A 26,375-nucleotide genomic window follows, 5' to 3' on the forward strand; every position below is an offset into this window, starting at 1 on the left:
CAAATGATAAAATTGACATTCTATCGCCTCCAAAAAATATTAGCCTTAGGACTTGTCCATTATCGTAAATTTCTTGAAATTTTAAATGGTTCCCATGACCAGATGGGTCAATTCCAACATTCCACCATCTCAGAATATTCTCGTAGGATGGTATGCTTCTAATTCAAATGATAAAATCGACATTCTATCGCCTCCAAAAAATATTAGCCTTAGGACTTGTCCATTATCGTAAATTTCTTGAAATTTAAAATGGTTCCCATGATCAGATGGGTCAATTCCAACACTCCACCATCTCAGAATATTCTCGGAGGATAGTATGCTTCTAATTCAAATGATAAAATTGACATTCTATCGCCTCCGAAAAATATTAGCCTTAGGACTTGTCCATTATCGTAAATTTCTTGAAATTTAAAATGGTTCCCATGATCAGATGGGTCAATTCCAACACTTCACCATCTCAGAATATTCTCGTAGGATGGTATGCTTCTAATTCAAATGATAAAATCGACATTCTATCGCCTCCAAAAAATATTAGCCTTAGGACTTGTCCATTATCGTAAATTTCTTGAAATTTAAAATGGTTCCCATGATCAGATGGGTCAATTCCAACACTCCACCATCTCAGAATATTCTCGTAGGATGGTATGCTTCTAATTCAAATGATAAAATCGACATTCTATCGCCTCCAAAAAATATTAGCCTTAGGACTTGTCCATTATCGTAAATTTCTTGAAATTTAAAATGGTTCCCATGACCAGATGGGTCAATTCCAACACTCCATCATCTCAGAATATTCTCGGAGGATGGTATGCTTCTAATTCAAATGATAAAATCGACATTCTATCGCCTCCAAAAAATATTAGCTTTAGGACTTGTCCATTATCGTAAATTTCTTGAAATTTCAAATGGTTCCCATGACCAGATGGGTCAATTCCAACACTCCACCATCTCAGAATATTCTCGTAGGATGGTATGCTTCTAATTCAAATGATAAAATCGACATTCTATCGCCTCCAAAAAATATTAGCCTTAGGACTTGTCCATTATCGTAAATTTCTTGAAATTTAAAATGGTTCCCATGACCAGATGGGTCAATTCCAACACTCCATCATCTCAGAATATTCTCGGAGGATGGTATGCTTCTAATTCAAATGATAAAATTGACATTCTATCGCCTCCGAAAAATATTAGCCTTAGGACTTGTCCATTATCGTAAATTTCTTGAAATTTAAAATGGTTCCCATGACCAGATGGGTCAATTCCAACATTCCACCATCTCAGAATATTCTCGGAGGATAGTATGCTTCTAATTCAAATGATAAAATTGACATTCTATCGCCTCCGAAAAATATTAGCCTTAGGACTTGTCCATTTTCGTGAATTTCTTGAAATTTCAAATGGTTCCCATGACCAGATAGGTCAATTCCAACACTCCACCATCTCAGAATATTCTCGTAGGATGGTGTGCTTCTAATTTAAATGATAAAACTGTCTTATCATCGGCTACAAAAAATGTCAGTTGTAATTAAAAGTTATTGGTATCTTTTTATTGGTATCTTCACCCACATATATGGAAGTTGGAATTAGGTTTAAACTCTTTCGCAACACCGAACATTAGGGTGTTCGAACATTGTCTTGCTGCATACCATTTAATTGTTTGTCTTGTTGTACAGCAATTGAGCGTTAATCAACAAGCAGTATCCAATCTCCTACGAGATAGCAAAAAAAACAGAACATCGACAAATGTGGTACACATGTATTGAACAAGGGTTAGAGTTGTATGTAATCATAATTGTTCGAGATTATTATTTGATTTTAAATTTCATTATGAAACATACAAACACAAATCGACTAGTGTTCTTGTGGGGTTGGGTTCACGGGTGGCCATGTTCGTTGTATGACACTTAAACGTTCAATCACCCTTAGTAACATTTTTTATAATTTATAGTTCCATAAAGTATGAAAGCACCAGAGCCAGTACAATGATAACATTCCCTACACTGTAAAATCTTACTGACCAATAACGGAGTGCACAGGAACTGTTCGTACTTTCAACTCAAGAAGCCTTAACCCACTTGGAACAGGATGATCTTTATCTGCAGAACAAAATAAAATATAATACAGGCAGCGGACTCGGCCCCGACGATTAAGTTTTATGCGCTCAATAACCATGCCCTATACGAGGGAACATGATCAGAGTTGGTAGACACACAAACGTAGCAGTCCAGAGTGTTCTGTTGTAAAACGTAACACCCGTCAAGTCTGCTGCCCCCGGCTGCAAGCTATGGTTCAGCGATTACCGTTTTACGCCGCCCCAAAGTCGTTGGCATAGGCAAGACATTAAATTTACCCTTGGCGTTCATGCGCTCGATGGGTTCTGCAATATAGCGTGATGATAAAAGTCAGCTGCTGTTGACATCCGGAGAAAATGTAGGTAAGAAATATCTGTCTCACGCTGCTTACTGATATATTTCACATCGAAATATTCGATCGCGTCTTAACCTTAATCAGGTCGCTGGCGAATGCGATGGGAGAGAAAAAAAGCAACGGAAGGAGAATTTTAATACAGTTTAACCTTCTTTTCCCATGCCAACGGCTAAGAGGCGCTCTTGTTCACGAAGAACTGGAGACGGGCAAAATGATAACGAAAAAGTGCATTTTAATTGCTTCCGGCGATGAAGAGGAAGGGATAGGGTAGGTAGGTGCACTAACCGACGTGTTTACGTGTTTACTGCTCGCACACCGCCCTCTTACCACTGCTGAGTGTTTGTTACTGTTTTCTGCATAGCCGAGGAGGGGGAATGAGTCAAGTGGCGGAGAAATGAACGAACATACCATCACAAGCTTCGTCGTCAGGTTATCTTTAAAGATGCGAGTTTTTAAACTAGTGTTTGCGAGAGATTTTGCCAACAATTTTGTTCTGGTGGTCCCATGGCCGTTATCAATCGGAAATCAGGCACAACACCTTACTCTGTACTCGGGGTGAGATATTGGACCTTATTCCCGAATACACTACACGTGAAAACAATGTGTAGTGAGTACAACCTTATTCCGGAATACACGCCACTGTAAACATTTGGTAGAATTCATTATCAATGCACCGAGTTCATCCACCGATGTTATTCTGATTTACACTTCACGCTCTCTTTTGTGTGAACAGTCATACACTCTCCCGAAAAGTTGGTATATATGACGAGCTTTTTGGTAAATATTACCAATATTTAATAAATGTTTGCAATACGAATTCTTCGTACATATTACGCGATATGATGTCAAATCGGCCAGTATAACCCAGTATAAGCAGTCGGTTCAACGTTCGTTTAACATATACAACATGTTATGTTAACCCTACCTTTATGCATATATTGTTATGAATTTATTGAGCTTTTGTATGCATCTTTATTCATTTATTGAACTATCTAAACTATCGACATCTGGTCCTGCTTCGATTGGGTCTGATCCATGGCTACAAATTAGGAAAAAATACACAGTTATTACTATGAATAGCTACGACAGACTACTCAATTCTCACCATTACCCTCTCCCAGGGCCAGCTTGTAATTACTTCCCAGCCATACACATTCGGGAGATATCATGAAACTGACAAAACCGAGATGGCATTAAGTGAAGCTAGCTTTATGCCCCGTTGCAACATTGACTTGACGCGCGGGATACGGAACCTGCGTCGTGACGAATCCGGAAAACATCTAATTGATTGAACCACCGATCACAATCGTTTGCAAAAAGTTTATGAAGCTGTCCTTGCTCGAATCCAACAGGTAGAACTAGGACTCGACAGGGCTCGTTTTTGTGTATCGAAGTACCCAGATTCCTTACTATTGAAGTAATGTCTTCGCATTCTCTCGCAGCAGACGAGCACAAATCATTGCTATCCAATATGTATAAATATTAATTAAAGAACATAAATTGAATTGATTTTCACGAATATTACTTGCCTATCCCGAATCTGAGTTAATACGACCTTCTTCTGTGATGAAGTCAATATCGGAAAGTAGTGCCTTGCAACTCAATTAACAACTCAGTAATTAGGCTAATATATTTATTTTCTTCGCGGTTGCCAGTAATGACAATCGTAAAAGTTACTAACACCGTGAAGTAAAATGAATCAATCGTTGGTATGGATGTGTATTGCATCTGACATTCATTTTACAAACGATTGGTAATTTATTCACCTGAAGTAGAACTGCATTATGTGCTCCCTTGGCCGAGTGGTTAGCGTCATAACTAACATGCCGGGTGTTCGGGTTCGATTCCCGTTCTGGTCGGGGGAATTTTTCGTCAAAGAAATTTCCTCCGACTTGCACTGTGATCACGCGTATTCTAGAGCTTGCTACTCAAAATGCATTCAAGGCGTGTTATTTGGCATAGAAATCTCAACTAAGTACTAATAACAATGACGCAAGTAATACTACGTTGAGACGGCGAAGTTCCTCTAGGAACGTTAGTGCCATTGAAGAAGAAGAAGAAGAACTGCATCCAATTTTAGTGATTTCTCACCAAAGAGAAATTCACCAGCGTTTACATATGCCTGAATTTATTCTATTCATTGTGGTTATATATACCTCGAAGAAGTGTATCATATATATTCTCACCAGTTTACATCTATTTTCGTGTGAATAAATCCATCTATAGCTATAGATCTCCCAAATGTAAACGCGCCATCAGAAACGACATCGGAAATGAACACAGGGTCATTTTGGTATCCACTCCACATTCTACACGAAGTTCATTTTTACACTTCACGATCGGTGGAAACGCAAAAAAGTGGAGTGAGATGTAAGCGTAGTGGAAACGTAAGTGTAATATACGGGAATAAGGCCCATTGTGTCTAATTCTCAATCGAAAACAAAACTTGGAAATTTGACTGACATGCAAAGGAATCGAAGCGCTTATGTGAGGCATTAATGGTCCAGTTTTATACTATGTACCAAAAACCCATATGTGTTTATTTTCAATAATTCTCATCCAGCTCGATTCTTCATAAGGGAATCAGATGAGAACATCATCAAGATTTCAAGAACTTGCGAATTGAACACATAGTTATAGTTAATTGATCTAATCTAATTTGGCGTAGACACAACTTCCATGTATCCTGATTATGTCACTGGTTGACAGAGAACCCACAGACTTTAACCAGGAAGCAGCTTCTGAGAAACTTTCAAATGCGCTTGCTGGATAGTATGTCGATTAAGTTACATTTATTTCAAAACGAACCTAACTAACTGTTTAAACCTAGCGCAAGCCTGAACTTCATATTAAAGATAGCTCGTCTTGTACGAGACACAACCTTCTAACGCAGTTTTTAGCATATCCGCATCAAATTCGGAACATCTTCGATGTTCGCCATCCTCCCCAAAGTCTGGAGCAAGTTAATAAAATAAGATAAGTTTCCCCGTCAAACGCAACTGATTACATATGAACAAGCATTACCATCTTTAAATGTTAATCCCAGTTAGGTTTTATTTCGAGAGTTACAACCCAGATATATAATTTCATGATCATCAATCGATATTTGATGCAAATTTCCCTTTCGAGGAATCTATCTCAGGGTCAATGAAAGCTGGATAATGCTGCTTCAAGAGTAAAACAAACAAACAAAAACACCAAACTCAACAAGCGCGTGGCTTATATTATAGTTTATTGCCAATAAATCGTCCCAATCGTCGGATGTTGGGCTCAAAACGGAAACATGTATATTATATGAAGCGACTCAGTCACGAGTGCTTGAACAATTATAAAAACGTTTCTCATTAGTTATTGTGTTGATTAACATGAAAAAAAAATTTAGTGAAAGTTGAATTGTGCAATTGTTTTGGGGTTGTGGCAAACAATCGAAGATGTTGGATAAAATTGTTCACAAGTTATCGAATATTGTTTTTTTTTTAAATTAAAAAACAAAATTTATTTTGATTTTAGAAATGTTCATCTTCAAATCATTGAAACTTTTGGAAACCTATGGAAATTTATAACGAAGTTGTTGTGTTCGGTGAAGATGTTCCTTTAAAAAAAATGATACGCAATTGAGCAAAAATTGCAACGTGACCATTCGAGCCTTGAAGATGAACCCCGTGTTGAACGTCCACAAATTGCTAGGGGTAGTGGGGGCAAATTGGTCATGGGGGGGCAAAGAGGTCACCTGCTTATTTGGTAGTATAACTATTGACTATAGATGCCGTATTGATAGTCACCTTATGTTTGAAGAATTTAATGACTTTTGAGTCACATGTCAAAATACAAATAAAAATAGAAATTGCTCCCTCGATAGCCATTCGGTCGTAGTTCTGTGCGCCTGGTATCTACGGAATTTCTCGTGAAATTTAGTTTATTTAATCTGATATATTGGACAAATCATCAGTTTGAACGACTGTTCACATATACTAGGAGAGGTGAACAGATATTTTGTTTAATCTCAGCGATTAATTAGCATAAAAATTACTTTGATGTTTGAGGACAAAGTGGTCATAGGTGAATAACGACTTACAATGTTCTGTTTACTAAAGCTGATATACCGCATCACATTCTGCTCTTGAAGAAGATCCTTTTGTGGCTTTGATCCTGGATAAATATGCCACTTCAACTAAACCAAGCTTCATTATGCAGATGGTAATGTGTTTCTTACTACGTTCCTGTATGCATAAGAAAATTTAAATTGAAACTATAGGTGAATAGGCCAAGCTTATTTCATACATGTACCTACTATATCAAATATGATTTGAACAAATTTAAACGAAAAAAACGCCTCAATCTGTCCCATTTAGCTTGATATGTGCGAGTGACCACTTAGCCCCCACTAGGTGACCACTTTACCTTCAAGCAAAAAAAATGTTCGATTTTTCACCTTTTGACGTAGAACTACGTCTTTCAATAAGGTTGCCAAATCAGAAAACAGGTCACGTTTTTACGAAATAAAGTGAACGTTAATAACTATTTTTGCCGCGAACGAATTTTGACGATTTACATACCAAACGAATAGTAAATTCCCTAAGATTTGTTTGATACTCTATACATCACAATCCCCTGGTGTGTAAATGGTTAAAATTCATGAAAACTATAAGCGTTTCCATTTTCCCATACATTTGTTCTACTGATTTGTGTGCTTTCCCGAACAGAGCTGTCAATAACGAGCAACTTATCGACGAGCAACGAAGGGGAAATCGTAAGATTTAAAGTCTCCGTGAACAAAGGAAAGGAAGAAGAACGAAGGGGAATATTTGCCTAGAATGTAAACAGTGTATCTCGCTGAGGCAAACTTTCAGTCTCGTTCTGTTTTCAAAGCAATGAACATCGCTTGTTCTTCCTTGTTTTGTGTCATAACATGCCTTCGTTTCGGGTTGAGCTGTACACTCGACCAAGTTATCCATTCGCTGAAGTCTCTGGCATTGCAATCATTGCATCGATTTGACGCCATTACATTACATTACAAAATAAATATTCTGGAATTTGGTCTGTGATTTAGTTTCGCGTGGCGGTAGCAAAACTCTCTCCACCAAGGATGACAGCTAAGCTAATCTAGACCGGCAATATTAACAGAAAGGAGACAGAACGGAGATAAGTGTGTGTATATTTAGTCGCTTCAAGCCATCGAAATATGGATATTCATGTGTGCAGATGCGTGTTTCATGACCCTCGCGTAAAAATAGTGCGGGAATCGACTGTATCTGAGTCTATATCAATTGCGAAAAAGGTCACCGGAATAGCGTTCGAGGTAAATTTTCAATGCATTGACATGAAACAAATTGCGACATACAATCAGCTAGTGTATTGTTGTGCGAGGGCAAGAATAAATCATCAATCAATTATCGTCAACTGATTCTACAATAAAAAAATTTAGGACGATCAAACTATTCTACTAAACAGTTATTTCTAAAATTTCACAGCATTATAAAATAATATCCGAAGTTATTAACAAGCGACTTATATAAAATAACAGCGAAATTCTACGTCAACAATGCGGTCGTATCTTGGACACAACCTGCTATAATTTTTTTATCGCGATGAAAGGTGTACTATTTTGAATGTTTATAGTTAAAGCCGTTTGCTATCTTGAAGAACAATGAGTTGAACTATAATATTCTTCGAGAAACGGGAATGGAATCGGTATGTGGAAACTAGAAATGGGCATATTCCTTAAGGTAACCACTATGCCCCCACTTCCCCTACTTCTTAACAAAAATGATTCATTCTGGACATGTTTGTATTATGGATTATAAAGATAAACGAACTGACCAACTGAACAGGTCATGTCTAGAGACGTCGGTTAATCGCTCGATTAATTCAAATAATCGAATGTCTGAAAATATAATCGAGTAATTTTGTATCGAATAATTTGAAATCAAACTATGAATACATCGAATAATTGTCACTGTAATCGCGATTAATGAAAAAAGGGATCTTTCTCAAGGTTATTGCATTTTTGGGTTAAGAATTTGGCTGCATAAATTTTTTTATCCAACTTTTTTTTTATCCAGCCATCTAACATCGACAACCCGATAGACCACGCGTCCAGAATGATAACGTGATACGTGATTTTACAGGAAATAAATATTCGCTCGATTAATCGAATATTGAAAGACAATTATTCCAATGAGTCGAATACTGAAAAACGTCCCAACGATTAATCGATAATCGAATAAATGAAAAATTTAGACATCACTAGTCATGTCGATGAGGATACCAATATCAAGATACCAATACTACCAATAACCAATAACAATAACTATTTTTGGACCTTTTTGACGTAGGACTACGTCTAACCGGAAGATATAGGGGGTGAAATGGAAATCTAGGCACTGAACAAGTAGGAAAAAATGCAAGATTTGGAACGCTTATAACTCGAGCATTTCTCAATAGATCGCAAAGGTTTTTGCATCAATTGATAGGAAATATATCTACGCATCTATCATAACGAATAACATTTCATTTTACTTGATATAAATAATTGAATAATTGTGAAATATCAAGCATTGTCAAAATGCACTATGTGCCCATTTTTGATTGGTCCATTTTGTGCTCCTCAAATCGTACCGACCAAAACGGGCAACCAGAGCAGTAGCGAAATAGAATGAAGCACGATTGGAAAGGAAAAAGAAAACAATGAACGAAACATTGGTCGCAGTCTCACACATGCGTAATTCTCGAGCCAGCCAGTCAGCTTAAAAATCCCCGCTCCGCTGCCGTAACGATCATTCTTTGTGTGGACACCGACTGGACAACATCGTTGCTGGACGAGCTGGACGGCGAGGAATCGAGTGCCTTTCTCAAGGCAAGAGGGCGGAAGTGGTAGCGCTGGAGTAGAGTAATAGAGTAGAGTAGAGTTTTCAAAGGGCCTTTCTCAAGGCTAGAGACGAATGAACTGCAAAAGTTTAAAGTCTCTATAATACAAGACCTTCCTTCCTTCCTTCCGTAACGATCATTCTCATTCAAACCGTACACCACATCGGTTCGCATCACAACACATCAACAAACCAACCCAAGCAGCCATGTCTGGACATGGTAAAGGGGGAAAAGTGAAGGGAAAGGCAAAATCCCGCTCGAACCGTGTTGATCTGGAGTTCCCCGCAAGGGTAGCTAGGCCGAGCGCGTTAGTACCAGTGCACCAGTCCACCTAGCCGGCGTTATATAGTTTCGGCCGCCGAAGTGATCGAGTTAGCTGGCAAAGCTGCTCGCGACGATAAGAAAACCCGCATTCGGAACAGAACACATTCGGTTCGGTGGACAATCAAGACAACAGGCAGTTGCAGCGAGTGGCGAGTGGCAAAAACGCAATCGCAAAACGGCATCAGGTAGCAGAAGAAAAAAGTTTGTTCTTTATACAAACTGCTTTGGTGGCAAATCCAGGACAAGGCGGCATCGAGGGCGTTCGAAATGGTTTTTTTCAAAACCACGAGTACTAAGTTTTCTAAATTGGAACCATTCCATAAAACAAGGCGCTTTTCAGGGCCATTAAACCTTCCAAAAAAGAGTTTAGGAAATACTGTTCAATGCTTTCAAAAACATTATCCAAAATAATAATAAAACACAAATTGAATAATTTGTTTGCCAGGATCTGATGAGTATGTGAATTTGGCAGTTGTTCTGAGCTTATTGATTTTCACCAATTCTTAAATTGCTTCTAGATTGAAAGTACAGTAATTTACACTTATCTCGACATTTAGCTAATTGGACGGACCTGTAATGCGACATATTTAGTTGGACATTTTTGTAAACATAGAGTTCGGGGTCCAAATTCGACACAGTCGACGCTGTACCACTGTCATCGCAAATGTTCAATTACAGGTTAAAATTACCTCCAATCCGATACTTAGTGGTGGTAATGCGACGTGCCATTGAATGTAATTTACTGTAAAATATGTCACAAGCTGGATGGGAAGAAATTTTCCAACTGTGAAAGCTGTAGCGAGTAGCAAATGCAATCGCTAAACAGAAAGGTTTAGCCGAACAAAATAGGGATATCGAGTGATAACAAAACAATAAACTCTTTAGATTGAAGATAATTTTGTGATCCTGAAAAGGACCCTTTTTAGCCTGCATGTGAATCCAACGAGCGAACAAATCGTAATGAATGTATTTTTTTGCCATCGCTCCCTTTTAACGCTCATTCATTCGTCTCGTTGGACTCGCCCCTCTGGCTGAGTCTGCCGATTTGTCTGTATCCTGTGAGTGTGTACCGCTAGAGTATAGAACACGCGGACCCCAAAAAAATATCTTATTTCTTTCAAACCGTAAACCCGTGTGGTGGTACGGCATCGGCATCGTGAACGTGACAAAGGAGGACAAGTTAAGGGAAAGGAAAAGTCTCACTCGAACCGTGCAGGTCTCCAGTTCCCTGTTGGTCGCATTCACTGATTGCTCCGCAAGGGTAACTAGGCCGAACGGATTGGTGCCGGAGCACCAGTATACCTAACAGCGATTATAGAGTTTCGGAGTGTCGGAGTGTCGGAGTCGGAGTGTCGGAGTGCTCGAGTTGGCTTGCAAAGCTGCTCACGACAATCAGAAAACCCGCATCAAGAACAGAGCAGCTTCGGTTCGGCGCTCATCAAGGCAACAATTAGTTTCAGTGAGTGGCAAAGTGTTTCTCCGGCACGTCGCATTAAATGTAATTTACTGAACAACATGTCACAAGCTGGATGGGAAGAAATTTTCCAACTGTGAAAGCTGTGGCGAGTGGCAAACGCAATAGCTAAACAAGAAGGTTTAACCGAACAAGATGGGAATATCGAGTGATAACAAAAACACAACACCAAAAGTTTTTTTCAGAACCATCAACATATTCATAAAGAGTAAACAGTAAACTAATCCATTTTTCATGTAGATAGGTAGGTATTCACGTAGGAGAAGAAAATAAAACAATATATTTAAAATATATTTAACAAAAGCTGTCCCCATTGTATAGTCCTACGTCACTCCGGTTATGTCCCCGACATTACCCACCCGTTTTTTTTTATTTGAATTAGAAGATGGTGTACTTCTAATTCAAATAAAAAGATTATTACGAGATTATTCTGAGATTTCAAGAAATTTCAAGATAGGATGGCGTGCGTCTAATTCAAATGAAAAATTTGACATTCCATCGGCTACAAAAAATTGTAATTGGTATCTTCACCGACATTTATAAGCACACCATCCAACGAGAATATTCTGAGATGGTGGAGTCTTGGAATTGACCCATCTGTTCAAGGGAACCATTTGAAATTTCAAGAAATTTACGAAAATGGACAAGTCCTAGGGCTAATATTTTTTGAAGGCGATGGAACGACATTTTTTTCATTTGAATTAAATGCACACCATCCTACGAGAACATTCTGATTACATTTGAATTTCAAGAAATTTACGAAAATGATCAAGTCCTATGGCAACTTTTTTTTGTAGCCAATGGAATGATATTTTGACATAGGACTATGTCTTTGATTTCTATATAGGAGGTGACTCTACGAAAAATGTAACGAATTATTAAGAGTTTTCAAACGCATATGATTCAAAATCGTTATTGCGTCATATGTTGTATACCATTGGACAGGAAATTTATCCAGCAATTTTTTGCTTGAAACACGAATAGAAAATATAGTAAATAGTAAAAAATTAAACGGTGTCAAGATTAAAATGGGTATGTTTTTTCGATTGCACTAACCACACGCTTTGCTTCTTGATGCAACGAGCAATCTTTTTGTCTACATTCGGGCGTTAGTTCACAATGTTAATCGACGCTTATTATGAATTATTCTCCTTTTTTTTGGACAAACAGGCATTTATAAGTTAGCAGAATCAATGGAGGGATGAACTTGGAAGAAGGCTTTACTCCATTATCCCCAAAGTTCAATAAATTCAAGCTCAATTCACGTCTTTATCGTGTAGGTCTTGCTACCAACAATTAATGTAATATTGGTTCAGAATATGATGTCGAGCATGTTGTTTGGTAACGTAAAGAATGCAAATAAAGAATTCAACTGGCTGCTGATTCAGAGGTTCGGAAGGGTATACTCACGCATATCAGATTATGATAGCTTAAGTTTGTCGCTCAATTGAAATGTAATTACTAAACACAATCACAGTCCTATGTTAAGATCCCGTCCGTGCTCCTAGGCTCAGACCCATCTGTAGAGTCAGTATCTAGCCATCTATCCCCGATGGCATGCCGAGATAATGGATGGAGCAACCGAGAGAGAGTAAGCGATCAAGTGCGAATGAACGAGAGCGCAGAGCAGAGCATAACGGCACTAGAGCGGCTGGGTGTTATTGGGGAATCATTGTAGGAGACGATTTAAACTAGTGCTAATATACGAAAGTAGTAATGTTCTCAATGTTCGGGATAATATTTATAAAACACAACGCCCGAGATCTATACCACCAACTGTTTTTTTTTAAATTGAATTAGACACACGAGCGCCAAAATTAACATTTTACTTTTTTTGAAAATATTGTTAAAAGATATTGTTATAAATTTTATTGTGAAATCTTATTAAATTCTAAAAATCCAATCTGCGAAAAAATTTGAGAGCCTTGACCATTTTCGTGAATTTCTTGAAATTTGAAATGAATCCTATGTCCAGATAGGTCAATTCCAAGACTCCACCACCTCAGAATATTCTGGTAGAATGATGTGTTTCTAATTCAAATGAAAAAATTGTCATTTCATCGCCTCCAAAAAATATTAGCCTTAGGACTTGTCCATTTTCGAAAATTTCTTGTAATTTCAAATGGTTCCCAAGACCAGATGGATCAATTCCAAGACTCCACCACCTCAGAATATTCTCGTAGGATGGTGTGCTTCTAATTCAAATGATAAAACTGTCATTCCATCGGCTACAAAAAATGTCAGTTGTAATTAGAAGATATTGGTATCTTTTTATTGGTATCTTCACCGACATTGCTTATAATTCAAATGAAAAAATTGTCATTCCATCGCCTCCAAAAAATATTAGCCTTAGGACTTGTCCATTTTCGTAAATTTCTTGAAATAACAAATGGTTTCCATGACCAGAGGAGTCAATTCCAAGACTCCACCACCTCTTGTAAGATGGTGTGCTTCTAATTCAAATGAAAAAATTGTCATTCCTTCGACTACAAAAAATGTCAGTTGTAATTAGAAGTTATTGGTATATTTTTATTGGTATCTTCACCGACATAGTTTAGAAGATAGAAGATATAGGAGTGCATTATTTCACCCGAAAATCCATTTCAACTTGCAAACAAAGATCAATTTCGATATCGCAAACATCGAATGGACCGACAACGCTTATCATGATGTAATTTTAAAACATATGGGAAATCAATTTCCCGAATTTTACGATCTTCCTTCAGAGTTTTCCGAAAATTTTCCGATTTTCCTCTCCATAACATTGATCTATGGGCAGACGAATACAGCAAAATAAAGATGGCTCAAATCGGACGATTCCTTCCTCGGGTTTCGCTCCTAGCAACACATTTGGCCTTACATTTTTATTTATACAGATTCGCCTGCAATTGAGTCGATGTGTCTGGCCACAACAGTTCGAAATTGGCATGCCATGCGCAACCATCGGAATGACAACATGTGTATAGACGGAAAGTTTGTTATTCAGACACAGAGAAGACTTTCTTTTTAAGTGTGGATATAAAGATCTAATCAGAGAAGAGAAGTGGAACTTGAGAGAAAAAAGTGGCAACGATTTGTGGCAAGAAAATGTAAACAGTGAAATAATTGACAGGTGGTTTACGCTCTAAAAATTGAACATAATGTCAAGATATCTCTAAAACGGTGGGATACATCATATATGAGGTGGGAGTTTCGTATATAATGTTATTAATGTTAGCATCATCATGATAAACACGGCGAATGGGATAGAAATTACGAACTGAAAATTGAATGAAATGTACATATAGACGCTGAAAGTGCTGTGGTCAAATATTATAATGCATTTTTATCGGTTTATGTATAATGTCGTTAATATTTGCATTATCAAAATAAACCCATATGTATTGTAATCGTAACTTGCTGTGCTATTCATAACAACATTTATGGTCGTATTCCACCAATGATGACAAATGTGCAATTTATGAATGAAGCTTCTCCATAGAAACTGGACATTGAATGAAAAAATTAAAATGTGGTAAAAACATCAGTTGAAATATTTGAAAGCATTCTCATCGAAATGAATTGAATGAGACAATAATTATACGACTAAATAATGTATTTACGCCTAAAAAACAACATAAAAATATGATTTCTGAATAGATTTTATTTTTTTCAGCCTCGAACACACCCCGTAAAAACCCATTTTTATTTTTTAAAATACCCTCTTTTGGTATTATATCTAGAATTTACAAGGTAATGAAACGTTAACATCAATTAGTTTCTAGTAATCAGCTTTTTAGTTGCCGGGGAAATTAACACCAAACTATATTTTTTAGTGTTATATATATTCCATGCCAAACCGATATAGTGGTTCTCAGATTTTCGTGTAAATTGGTAGTTTTGTTTCTTATCGCAAAATATTAGATCTCATTCCATTTTAGGGTGGCTCGAAAAATCTAGTTTTTCCCCTTTTTTTCCAAAAGTAACTTTTTTCAAAAATTCATATCTTTTGAACTACTAAACCGATTCAGATGATCGACATATCAAATTGGCCAGTAAGCTAGTCTTTTTTTTGAAAAAATACTACACTAGCAAAAAAAGAAAATAATTTTGTTTTTTTAATTATTGATCGTATTTGTTTTTTATAGTTTTCATTGTCCAAGGGCGCTATATTTTTTTATATTTTTTCTCGAAAGCTGAGGATTTTTTAGATAACATATCCAAAAATGTGTTCTTCTTGGTTGTTGAATTGATTTTTCAAATTTAACCGATGGTTCAAATAATCATTGCTCTCCTTTTTTCCAAAAATGACGTTTTTCAGAAATTCATAACTTTTGATCTACTGAATCGATTCAGATAATCGACAGAGTTAATTGAAGTCAATAATTTCTTGTAAAAAAGGGGAATTATATTCGCATATATATAGTCTAGTCGTGTAGGATGATCGAACGAAGCTTAAAAACATGTTAACTTAGAAAAATCATAACTCAAGAACGAAAAAGAACACATCTCTGATGTTTCAATGTGTTAAGTAAAAAATCCTCAGATTTCAAGAAAAAATATAAAAAATATAGCGCCCTTGGCCCCGATACCATGTAAACTATAAAAAACAGATACAATTATTAATCACGAAAACAAAATTATTTTTTTTCTCAAGCGCAATATTTTTCCAAAAAATTCTAGCTCATTGGCTTTAATATGATATAACGATCATCTGAATCGGTCTAGCAGTTCAAATGTTATGAATTTTTGAGAATAGGAAAAGGGGAAGAAATTAATATTTCGAACTATCGGTTAACTTTAAAAAATTATAACTCAAAAAAGAAAAAGGAACACATCTGATTTCGAGTGACAAATGTAAATGTGTTAAAAAATCCTCAGTTTTTGAAGAAAAAATATAGAAAATTATAGCGCCGTTGGTCCCGAAACCATGTAAACTATAAAAAATAGTACAACCAATAATTACGAAATTTCTTACGATTTCTTGAAAGTTTGATATTTTCCCAAAAAAGACTAGCTAATTAACTTCAATTTGATGTGTCGATCATCTGAATCGGCTTAGTGGTTCAAAAGTGATGAATTTTAAAGGTCATTTTTGGGAAAAAGTGAAAAAATCGAAGCACCCAAAAAAAATATTACAGGTTCAATGTTTTACCATAACGAAAACAAGCTACCAATTTGCACGAAAATCTGAAAAGCATGGAATTAGCATGGAATAGCTGAAGTAATACTGCAATAGTTTGCAAATTTCAAAGTTCGCGTTTTCTTGTTGTCTTTCATGTCCTTAGTGCGGCCATAACAATAATTATGATTACTGGATTTTGATTGGTGCTAGAAAATATAAGTACAGGGTAACTTCGATATAACGTACATTTTACTTTCAAAATTGTACGTTGTATCGAAACATAATAAATAACTCAGAAATGTAGCTTATATTACTTTATTGTGTTGCTGTTTGAGTAAGGTTAATGAATAAATTCAACTAGAACACGAAACCAACCTTTCTCATGAAGATTCCCTTCATACTGTTGATCAAAATTTGATTCATTTAGAATCCGGTATCATCACAAAACAGTTGTACTTTGAGATTGGTTAAAAGTACGAATCACGCTTTAGTATCAAAATATAGATAATTGTTCTTTCAGAAAAACAATAATCAAAAAATTATTCCTTTGGACTTTGAAAATGTGTACGTTATATCGAGGGTGCGTTATAACGAGGGTACGTTATATCGAAGTTTCCCTGTATCATTAACTTCCTTAAATAGTGGATGTGATATAATTCACATTATATATGTTTATATATTTATATATATATATATATATTGTTAAACGAAAACATTTGTCAAATTAACTGCAAAACTAAAAATTTTATACCGTGCCTTCATTTTTTGAGTTTAACATTCAAAGACAAAATGGCAAAATTGCATTGGAACAACAGAGTAAAACTGACATACAATTATGACGGATGATTGCTTTTTGATTGGCGCGTGCTCTAACTAGCGAACCGCCAATTAAAAAGCACTCCAAGTAAAAAAACGCCAGTAAGCGAATGTGTACTTTAAAACTCTAAAAAAATATATAAAAACAATCGAAGACTCTTTTTGTCGTTCATGAGTTTGGTTTTTTTCTGTTACTACTAGGCATGTTCACGGATTAATAGGAAGTGTAGGGTCTTGCTACAGCTGCATAATAGAACCTTGAATAACCATTAAATGATGTGTACCTTATAAAGAGAGAATACCTTGAACGGGCAGACAGTGGGGAGAGCAGTTCGACAGCGACAGTAAGAAAGATTGGCAGTGCGAATTATTAGCTGAGAAATCTTTGGTGTGTTGAATTTAATAAAACCATTAAATAAAATAAATTCTATAGGAAGATATGATATGTTGATCCTGGAAAAAAGTTTGAAAGTTTAGAATTGGAAAAAAATATAAAATTCATGTGAATGGAGACGACTTTTGTGTACAGCACATGCCACTGGGGCCTTTTGCTGACTATGTAAGTAAGATTTCTTCCAAAACGTCATAACTTTTCAACCATTGAGTCGATTTCGAAAATCGACAAATCAAATGAAATTTTATTCTTCTATGAATAAACTTCAATCTGTCATTCAAACAAACTCAGAAATTAAATACTACAGAAAACTTTGATTATAAAGCTTAGAAAATTCGCCACTTAATTTTCCACAATTCGCTCTTTAACACCACATTTTTATCTTGTCGCAATTTGAAATGTCAAAATAATAGGTCAAAGAACGAAAAGCAGGAAATAGGGGGTAAATAATAGAGCAAATGTAATCATGGATTTTTAATAACGATCTCAGAAAAATATTGAAAAAAACATTCCTTTTTTAATTTCTCTTTCAAATTTTGATAAAATTGCACTGAATAGTTAAAGAAGGGCAATATTAATATTTGAATAAACTTATGTTATTTTAAACATGTTTATATAAACCTTCCCATCTTATCATTTTTCATTGAAGACCTTGCGTCAAGACAGATAGAAATCCATACAATCTCAAATCAAGTGTGCCTGAAAAAAATATATTCTTCACGTAAACAAGCGATGAAAATGTGGACACTTTTTAATCAGTGAATTGTATGGAGTTCCACTGCTGTCATCTAATCATTATACAAACTTAGTCGTAGTTTGGTCGATATGTTGAAACAGTTGAAAAGTGGAAGATTGTAAATTCGGAATAACGCATCAAATTGTCTTGAAATTCTAGAATGGGTTCCTAAAAAGTCACAGGAGGGTTGTGTACGAGACACGACGGCATAGTTGACGTAGCATTCCGTTGGGCTGTCTGTTGATTTTGGATATGTTTGAAGAATTTCATCGTTGAACTAATGTTTTGGTGGCCGTTTGGTTTGGTTGTTAGATATTGTTTGTTCACTCCACCAGTGTTTACCGCGTGATGATGATAGAAAGATGGTAAACAGTCGTTGGATGGTGCGTATCAAAAAAAAAACTTTATTCTACAAAGATGTTTCAAATAATTGGGACTACAACATTGTCGAACTATGTTTACCTCTATCTATAAAGATAAGAAAGTTAAATTTTTTATTTCATCGACAATTTTGGTCGAACACATTTTTTTTTTGTCTAGAGAATAACTTTCGAGCTCTAAATGTTAATTTCCACTTAAATACATCTCCTGGACAATTGTCTTCTTCTTCTTCAATGGCACTAACGTTCCTAGAGGAACTTCGCCGTCTCAACGTAGTATTACTTGCGTCATTTTTATTAGTACTTAGTTGAGATTTCTATGCCAAATAACACGCCTTGAATGCATTCTGAGTGGCAAGCTCTAGAGAATACGCGTGATCACAGTGCAAGTCGGAGGAAATTTCTTTGACGAAAAATTCCCCCGACCAGAACGGGAATCGAACCCGAACACCCGGCATGTTAGTTATGACGCTAACCACTCGGCCAAGGGAGCACTCCTGGACCATTGTGCAATGTAATATAAGATAATTACCAATACCGTACACAATTATCAAATTTTTTCATCAGTAAAAACATGTTACTTTAATATAGAGAAAACATATTTGAAATGAGGAAGGAAATTTTCTTCTACAACTTTTACTTTCTGAGTGTTTATTCAACCCAATGCGAATTTTAATTGGACTAACTGAACCAAATACTATATGTAAAGCATATGGGAAATCAGTTTTTGTAATACTTCTCGACTTTTCCAAATTTTCTCGCCGTATAAACTTTACTTGGATGAAAATAAACACAACAAAACAGACAGCTTAAACCGAACGACCCGTTCTCGAGCGGGAACACGATCTGGTTTTTATTAAAAAAAAAATGAGTGGGTTATATATATATATATATATATATATATATATATATGATTTAACCGCAAGGTTCACGTGGAACCACCTTAGCTTAGCAATCATTCGTTTGTATTGATTAAATTCTTGATTGAATGAAACAGTTTCCAAATTCAATTGAGTTCAATATATTTGCTCTGTGAGTGAAAAAATGAACAAATGCCGTGTAAAGTCAATTCATTTATTGTGATTGATTGTTCTTCGTTACAAGTAAATTTAATGACGGACCTTTTACGTTTGGTATGATGACTAGAACAAAATATATGTACGGAAGAATTATCAAACGTTTGATGAACCAGCCTAAGGCTGAAAATGTTTCCAATAAAGACAAAAAAAAATTATCAAACGATTATTTTATTTTACATTTCCCTCTGAAGTTTACATCCCAAAAGTGTACATACTTCTCGAATCTCGAATTTGCTTGAAACTGGGAAGTTCATTCGCTGCTGCTAGTGGCTGCACGATTTTCCCAGGTTCCTAAGTTTAGAAGATCATGTTAGGACAGACATATTCCACTCTGCACAAAGGCAAGCGAGGACAGAAGTACTCACAGTTTGCATTTATTTGCAGAGCCGATTTCCCCAGAAACCTCGGTTTAGAAGTCTGTGTTAGGGAAACACATTTCAATCGGAACAAAAATACCCCCGATTTGTATGAATTCGCAATGCCGATTTCCCCACGCTTCATGGATTTGAAGTCTGTGTTAGGGAAACACATTCCAGTCGGAACAAAAATACCCCCGACTTGCATGAATTTGAAATACCGATTTCTCCAGGCACCTTGGTTTAGAAATCTCTATTAGGGAACACATTTCGGTGGGAACAAAAGCTCCCCCTACTTTAGTGTGTTCTTTTTCTTCTTTTTGGCTTTAAGAGGGTTTAAACTTTTCAGTTCACTCGCCTCTAGGCTCTTTCGTGTGTTTGCAATGCCGATTTCGCTGCTTGGTTTTAAAGTCTCTGTTAGGGAACATTTTTCGATGAGAACAAAAGTCCCCCTACTTTCATGTATTTGCAATGCCGATTTCCCCAAGGCTGCTTGGTTTTGATGGCTGTGATAGGGAAACCGTAAATCGGGCCAATCAAAACGATGCAGTTAGGGCGTTTAGATAACGCCTAATATTTTACAGTTATTCAATTGTTTATCTAATGAAAAACAACATTTTGTTAGTTGCGATAGATGCGTAGAAATATTCCCTATCAAGTGATGCAAACATCTCTCCTATCCAGTACGAAATGTTCGAGCTATAAGCATTCGAAATCTTTCATTTTTTCCTGCATGTTCTGTGTTTAGGTTTTCATTTTACCCTCCATATATTCCGGTTAGACGTAGTCCCACGTCAAAAAAAGGAAAAAATTGTTTCATAGATCAAGTCATTTTTAACACAACTGCTACCATATACAATTTTACACTTACACTTGTGCTAAATTTTTCACAATATACGATCGGTCATGGATATTAAATTTTACGAAACAACCAACATTAAAGTTCCAAATTTAAATTTTATTTGCTAGAATTAATCGTGTCACTCACCTTACTTGCAATGTAAAAATGCCCCCGACTTACATATATTTGCAATGCCGATTTCCCCTGGGCACCTTGGTTTTGATGTCTCTGTTAGGGAACACATCTCGGTAGAAACAAAAGTTTCCCCTACTTTCATGTATTCGCAATGTTGATTTCCCCCAGGCAGCTTGGTTTTGATGTCTCTGTTAGGGACCCGCCGCATGTGTCGTCAATTTCGACCAATTAGAAGTGGGTATTTCCGTTAGGATAAGGGTTGAGATTTTTCAACTGTTCGATAGTTAGTTTCATGACATATATTATTTTCTTCAATATAAAAAATTGTTATGGAGTGCCGAAATCGATTGACGCGAAAAATTCATCAATCCATCTTGAAATGACTGAGCAATAAGCGTTTGAAATTGGACAATTTTCACGATGTGCTCGGTTTTCGATTTTCAATTTGTATCCCAATATGTTCCCGAAAGACGTAATCCTACGTCAAAAAATCTGGTAATCTTTTGGAATCATTCTGAATCCGCCATCGTAGGTAAAGACCTTAAAATTTATAGTAAGGCTCAATGAGGTCAATGTACAACCGAGTAGAAGATGATATAGAGTGAAATACCTTCTATATTTTTTACACATTTGCACAAAAGCACAGAACTAGTTTCTATCTATCGTATCGATCAACATTTGGTCATCGAAAAACGAACGAAACAGCTACGGATCGCACAAGTGAAACATGATTGATCTCACGAACAGCAAATACGTGCGTGCCAACGTTGAACCCCATTTCTCCCAGCCATGCGTGATAACCATCGATGAATAATGTGGTTTCTCTGCTTTTCTGCCCTTTCCTCCGGGCGGTTATGTTTCCGTTAAATGTGGCAGTTTGCATACATAGGTCCTCGGTGGGTGTTTCGCCCTTTTTAAATACCTCGAGGGGTTGACCTTAGCCAAGTAATTAGCAAGAGAGAGGCCCGTTCCGAAGTTTTTCCCCAATTCCCTCTGCTCAAACGAAATCGATTTTCTCGAGCCAAAGTCATTAGTGTTCCCCTCTCAACAAAGTTACTTACCTCTTTAGGTCTGAACGACGCGTATCGGTTTCCCTTTCCGGTCTCAGTTTTCGGGTCCAAAATTCGATTGATCGAAATTATGTTTTTCCGCAAAATTTACTACTAAACATCCCGACACACGCACGCACACATACACACTCCTTTCGCTTTTATTTTTCTTTTTTCTTCTTCTCTCGGATCGCCGTCGCATACACAACACGGCGCCGCGGAGCGTTTCTCTTCTCTTCTCTGCCCAGCTGCAGATTATTTGGGCGGGGGTCAAAATGATGTCATCACACTAAAATACCACTGAAATAAAAGATACAATAACAGTATGGATAAACGCCACGGTAGCCGCTCGGGCGACCGATAATTACACTCCAAAAAGAAAGTCTAATCTAAATTCAATAAACAAAAAATGCACATTTTCCGCTGTTTTTCCACTTCCTAATATTTCAACTCGAGCCAAACTTTTCGCAAACTTTAGCTTTTCAATTCGCCCCCGAATTCGACCACATGCCGCGGAACTGTTCCCAGACTGCAGCACAGCAGCAGAGGCGTGTGTTACTTGTTTTTTAGGAATAACGGGTCTTCTGCTGTGTCGGTTGGGTCTCTCTAAGCTAAAGTCAAATTCCGTCGATTCCCAACCCCCCCCCCCCCCCTCACGATGAGGCTCCAACACTCGCACACACCGATCTCAACTCATTTGCACAATACTGGGTGCGGCGCTTCCAACAAAACTGAAATACATTCACTTCGAAGCAATTAATGTCGTGCCGCGTAGTAAATTCTAACTTCTCTTCCGTTGAAAATGCAACTTTAACCAACGATGGTCAATGTTCAGACAGAGACAGACAGAAAAAAATGACCAACCAGCGAAATCCGACACGGGCACTTTTCACGTTCGTTTGGCCATACTTTTCACTAGCGAATGAATCGAAGTGACGATCGAGCAAAGCAGCAGAACGGTAGTTCTTATGTATTATGCTCGCTCCCGCAGTATTGGTGTCACTTTGGTGGCAGCTCATGCACACCCGTTTATCTTTTGCGTGTTTTACAGCGGCGTGACGACGTGTGTATGCGTGCGACCAACCGTTTATTACACAAATGGATGCGCGGATGAAAATCGTATTCGAATATTATTTTCCCTGCCGAGTCGAAAGAGACGGAGCGTAAACAAGAAAAAATATCGATTTGCTTGAATTGTGTTTGCTGGTGTTGAATTTTCATGACAACGTAAACACTATAATGACAGTTGGAAATCGATATTCTAAGGTTCCCAGAAATTGTACAATTAAAAATATCAAGATAAGATAAATACACTGACCCAAAAAATTGGTATATATAACGAATTTTTTGGTAAATATTACCAATGATTAGTAATTTTGACGTAGAACTACGTCTTTCATTAAGGGTGCCAAATCAGAAAACAGGTCACGTTTTTATGAACTAAAGTTAACGTTAATAACTATTTTTGCCGCGAACGGATTTTATGGATTTTCATACTAAACGAATCGGGAATTCCATAAGATTTGTTTAATATGCTATACATTAGAATCCCCTGGTTTGTAAATGGTTAAAATTCATGAAAAATTTAAGCGTTTTCATTTTTTCATACATTTGTTCTGTCCATTTGTGTGCTTTCCCGAACATAGCTGCCAATAACGAGCAACTTATCGACGACCAACGAAGGGGAAATAGGATTAGGTAGGATTAGAAGTCGCTGTGAACAAAGGAAAAGTAGAAGAATGAAGGGGAATATTTGCCTTGAGTATAAACAGTGGATCTCGCTGAGGCAAAATTTCATTCGGCATCGGACTGTTGAGCAATTCAATTTGCAGTTCAATTTGCTTTCGCTGCACTTCGATCTAAGATTGGACCCCACCAGTGGTAATCCAACTTGGATATCGTCGTTTGCTTTTTCTGTTCCTTATTCTTTATTCGTATCGTGTGTTTTTCTTCCCGCGTCATAAATTGGACGTTTCGCGTAGTGTGTGATGAGCAAGAAGAAGAGGGAGGCAGGCTCTAGCCCTGCAAAAAACGAACGCATTGCCAGGAGTAATGAAATTTCGAGGCAAGCGTCATCTAATAATGCACGCGATGTTGGTGTAATGAAAAGCGCTCGCACTGAACCGAGCCTTGGCGAGTGTGACACCGCATTGAACAACAGCAAAATAGGCGATTTCGGCGCGTCGGTCGAAAATGTGAACGGCTTCTTTGGTGCCTTTGAGAATACATCAATACATTAAACTGACGTTATGACGAAGCAGGCGTTAAGGTTATGCTCTAAAAAATATTTGAGGAATACCAACATCTTGAATGTCTTACTGGAATGTTATAAGTTATTTAGGTTCGCGTGCCAGTCGCCAAACTACCTTCAACTAGGATTGCATTTGCGCTAATATTGATCATAATGAAGCATTGCTACTGTTTTCAAGGTTATTGATATTAACAAAAATAGTTTATTTCGCTTGTTTAGTCTCCAAGAAAGTAAATGTCGTTCTGGAGTTTTGTATGTGATTAGGTTTCGCTTACCAGTAGCAAAAATTCCCCCACTAAGTGTGACAGCTGCGCTTCTCTCGAGCATGAGAAAGTAATGCAACTTTTTTTTGAGGCCAGTAATATTAACAAAAGCGTTTCTTTTGAGAATAGCGCAAAATGATGAGAAGTATTTGTATTCCTAGTAGCTTCAAGCCACCAATGTATGGTTCTGTAAGCATACCATTTGGCGCTTGGTTTACGTTGTACGAACGATGCCTAGAGGTGCGATTGCTTTGAGGCAATACTAAATAACATGTAGCATGATATTCGATACTTGCAAGTGTTGTCATCGTTGTTTCCATTCGGTGCCAAAGATATATTGATGTAGTTATGAGATGTGGAATAATGGTGCTGGTGTAACATGTATATAATCTACTGTAGCCGAGTCTATGTCAATTGCGAAAAAGGCCACCGGAATAGCGTTCGAGGTAAACTTTCAATGCATTGACATGAAATAAATTGCGACATACGATCAGCTAGTGTATTGTTTTGCGAGGGCAAGAATGAATTATTAATCAATTATCGTCAACTGATTCTACAATGAAAAACCGCTTCAAAGATTATTCTACTAAGCAGTTGTTTCGAAAATTTCACAGCATTATAGAATAATATCCGAAGGTATAAACAAGCGATTTATATAAAATAACAGCGTAGTTCTACGTCAACAATGCGGTCGTATCTTGGACACAACCTACTATAATTTTTTTTGCAATACGAATTATTCGTACATATTACACAATAACAATGGTAAACAAATGTCAAATCGGCCAGTCTGACCCACTATAAGCAGTTGGTTTAACATATACCATAAACATATGTGTAATTTGTTCAACACGGGGTCATTTGTCAGTCCAACGTCGGCTCAATGATATTTTGATCGGGTATAGAATCGTAATATTTTCTTTTCAATTCTAATGAAAACCAATATTTTTTTAAATTTATTGTAAACAATAAAAAATATGAATAATTATTTCTATATAAATAAATTTGGAACTCGAGGAACCTATTAGGTCGTATGAATAAAACAAAGTATTTACTTATTCTGCCCGTTTCCAAGTAAAGTAAACTTTCCCAGTATTCACTTGAATCCGTATGAATAAAAGTTTACTTTACTAATTTGATTTTCGAATTCGAACATAGTTTTTACTTTGTCAAACATCTATCAACTGATTGTTTAGGTTTCGTTTTAAAACGTTTTTTTTAAACTGAAACTTTTCATTATAATATAAAGTTGTCTTCAAAAACAATATCGTACAAGATTTTTTCACCACCTGCAAACAAAAGTGTTTTTCATTTAAACAGAATGCCAAATTGGTACGGAAAGGTTATGTTTCATTCATAATTTAAATTTTAAAAACGTGTTCATTCCGCCTGAAAATCAATCAATTTTTTTACGCTCCCCTGAACTAGTAAACGAAGCTCAATGTCATCAATGCGGATCGTTAACTTGTTTAACTTCAAGCGCAAGATAGCAGCATTAAACATAAATCGGATATGACATCAAAACGAATGATAGTGTTTTCAGATCCAAAGTATGCACATGAGCATACTTGATAATAACGAAGTAAATACTTGATGAATGCTGTTTTATTCATACGAAATCAGCTAAACATCCATTTTCTAAAAGTAAATACTTTGTTGTTTCTTTTATTCATACCAAACGTAGTAAAAACTTAATCTCACTACTCGACTGATCGAATGAAGTAGAGTAAAGGTGAATTTTGTTTTTATTCATACGGCTTATTGTCGCACCATTTCAATTGAGGGGCTTAGAATGAAAGGGGTGTAAGTGATTTGATCGATTTCTCTACATCGACTCTCTCTTTTGGTCATAGCTTAGCCCCAAATACATTCCCAGCTG

The 26,375-nt window shown here is 36.7% G+C and overlaps 1 protein-coding gene across 8 annotated transcripts in view; it reads right to left on the minus strand.

Annotated features, from left to right (window-relative positions):
- Window positions 1–22,997, minus strand: part of LOC129762577 (neuroglian) — a 138,716-nt gene extending 115,719 nt beyond the window's left edge. For 5 of the 8 annotated variants that reach the window (XR_008740668.1, XR_008740667.1, XR_008740666.1 and 2 more), the window contains exons 1-2: window positions 22,847–22,997; window positions 21,995–22,282 (exon numbers count right to left, since the gene is read on the minus strand). The gene's annotated coding sequence lies outside the window, so the exon portion shown is untranslated. Of the gene's footprint in view, window positions 1–21,994; window positions 22,283–22,397; window positions 22,566–22,665 lie in introns of those variants that run through there. The other 3 variants (XM_055761003.1, XM_055761002.1, XM_055761004.1) reach the window with 3 other exon arrangements.
- Between the last annotated feature and the right edge of the window lie 3,378 nt (window positions 22,998–26,375).

This window comes from Toxorhynchites rutilus, chromosome 1 (assembly GCF_029784135.1).
Source record: "Toxorhynchites rutilus septentrionalis strain SRP chromosome 1, ASM2978413v1, whole genome shotgun sequence".
NCBI classification, from domain to species: Eukaryota; Metazoa; Arthropoda; class Insecta; order Diptera; family Culicidae; genus Toxorhynchites; species Toxorhynchites rutilus.